At 36.7% G+C, this 2,788-nt stretch overlaps 1 pseudogene; it reads right to left on the bottom strand.

Annotated features, from left to right (window-relative positions):
- Positions 1-252: 252 nt before the first annotated feature.
- Positions 253-353, bottom strand: LOC130458624 (U6 spliceosomal RNA; annotated as a pseudogene).
- Between the last annotated feature and the right edge of the window lie 2,435 nt (positions 354-2,788).

Raw genomic sequence — 2,788 nt, 5'->3', positions numbered from 1 at the left:
TTCTTAAGCTATCTGACAGAAATGAATCTAACTCATGCGTTTGAATCTCAAAAGCAGGATTACACAAATATAATTTCATTTTTTGTAAATTAGAAAAACCTCTGAATCATAACACATATTTTCAAAGAATCTGAATATTTATATTATTTTTCTAGAAACACAAATTCATCTACCAGCACATAAATTAATTTTCAATTTGACCATTTCTTTGGTTTATAAACTCAGATTTTTATCCTCTTTCCTTTTCTTTTTTAAAATATGGAATGCTTTATAAATTTGTATGTCATCCTTGAATGGGCCATGTTAATCTCTCTATCATTCCAGTTTTAATATAAGTACTGCCAAGCAAGCATCCTCTTCCAGTTTTAATCCCATTTTTCTATTGCATAAAACACTGGTATCACTCATTCATTTGTAGACATTCACATTGACTCTATAATCTCTTTGCAATTTTGTCCCTCTTATTTGTAATCATCATAATTTTGTTTTCCTTCTAAAAACTCCCATAAGCTCTTTTTTCATATGCCTGCTTGCCTCATTTCTTCCCTACTCTGGCACCAGTCAAGTGATTCCTAAATTCTCTGGCTATCACACAAATGAATGTCAGGGATGGCTGAATCTTGGATTTACCACAAACTTATAAAACATCTATCTAAAACATTATACTTTTTTATCATCATAGTCCATCTTAGAATCAATACTATGTATTGTTCCAAGGCAGAATAATGGTAAGAGCTATTTGGTGGAGGTTAATTGATTTGCCCAGGGTCACACAGCTAGGAAGCATAGGAGGTCATATTTGAATCCAAGACCTACTGTCTCTAGACATGGCTCTCAACCCACTGAATCTCCTACCTGGCTGCAATACATTACACTCTGAATGATTCTCAATTCTTAAATTTGATTGTTTTCAATGTCTGTGACCAACTCTTGTTTCTTTCTAATTTTGTATTTATACATTGTTCATCCCATTTTACCCTTTTAAAAATTCTCTGCTCTTCAGTTCATACTACAGTCTTTCTATTATCATATGTGAGATTCTGTAAGGAAAGTATTTTTGCTTTCCTTTATATCTCCAGTTAGTCCATCAATCAATAAACATTCATTATCCTTACTCATTAAAGTGAATGAACACTTATTAAGTGCTTACTATAAGCCAGGATTGACTGGATGAAACCTCCTGTGTGAAACCTTCTTCAACCTTAAATGGAAAATTTATTAAAAGAATAAAATATGTGGTTCTGAGAAAGATCCCCTTTTCTATCTCTATAAATCTGGAAGTAATTTTGTTCTTACAAAGACATCAGCTTGACAATCCTCAAAAATGAAAATCTTTTTTATCTCATGAACTGTACACATGGCTCCAAAAAATTCCCTTTCGCTGAGACTAGTTTAATTCTCCCTACTGCACCAGCACACTTGAGTTTGATTCAGTGTCAGAATTTGGTTCTGAGACGGTAACAATCTCCCCAGCTTTACAGTACTTTTCTATTAACATTAGCCCTGGAATTTCTAGACTAGAATTAACTTACTACCAGTTCTATGGATGCCAGGAAGGATACCCACCAAGACTCTATCTTAGGTCCTCTTCTTTTTTCCCCATATACGCTCTCACCTAATGATCTCATCAACTCTTTTTCAACTATCTTCTCTATAAGTAACTGTCACATCTATATAGCCAGCCCTTGCCTCTCCTAATCTCCAGTCCCATACCATCAACTTCCTTTGAGATATCTTGAACTAGATGCCAATAGACAACATGCCCAAAATCAAACTCCTTATCTTTTCTCCAATCCCTCCTCTCTTCCCAGTCTCTCTTATTATTGAAGGTACCACTGTCCTTCTGGTCACCCAGGCTCAGGACCTCAATGTCTTCCTAAACTCTTGAGTCTTGTCCTACAAGTCAATCTGCTGCCAAATCTTTTCATAAGTCCTCCTCTCTACTCACATAAGCATTACCCTAATTCAGACCTTCATCACCTCTTAGCTGGATCACTACAATGGCCTTCTAATTGTTCATCCTTCCTCCAGTCTCTGCATTCTTTAATTCATTTTCCACATAGCTGTCAAAGTGATTTTTTAAAAGCATAGTTCTAATGGTATTCTTGAAAGACTCCAATGGCTCTCTGTTACCTCCAGAATCAATATAAAGCCTTCAGTTGTTCATGTAAAGAACTTTCTTTCCTGGCCCTTCCTATTTTTCCAGTGCTCATACTTTACTCCCTTCTACATACTCTCTCTGATCCAGCAACATTGGCCAAGTAAATGATCCTCACACATGACCCTCCATCTCCCATCTCCATGCTTTGGCATTGCCCCCGCCATGTCTGTTTTTCCATTTCTGCCTCATGGCTTCTCTGAATTCCTTTAAGACTCAAGTCAAATTCTACCTTCTGCAGGATGCCTTCCCAAATTTTCAGTTGCTAATGTCCTTTCCCTTTGCAATGACCTTCTTACTCTATACCATATATCTTATCTGCATCTGGTTATTTACATGCTGTCTCCCCCATTAGAATAGGAGCTCCTTGAGGGCAGGGACAGTTGTGGCCTTTCTTTGTATCCCCAGAACTTAGCACAGTGTCTGGCACATAGTAAGTACTTAAATGATTTATTTCGTTCAATTGTGAAAGAATCTCAAAGTCTTACAGTAACATTGTTCATCTCAGCCCAGAGCCTACCAAATTACAACACATGGAAAGGAGTGGAAAAGAGGAGGAGGGAGAGAAGAGATAGGCTAGAATTTAATCTTCCTCCTAGATATGACAGAAGCATTTAATTCAACTTCCTA

Source organism: Monodelphis domestica, chromosome 3 (assembly GCF_027887165.1).
Source record: "Monodelphis domestica isolate mMonDom1 chromosome 3, mMonDom1.pri, whole genome shotgun sequence".
Taxonomy (NCBI): Eukaryota; Metazoa; Chordata; class Mammalia; order Didelphimorphia; family Didelphidae; genus Monodelphis; species Monodelphis domestica.
Note: the sequence above shows the minus strand (reverse complement) of the source record. Positions and strands in the feature narration are given on the sequence as shown.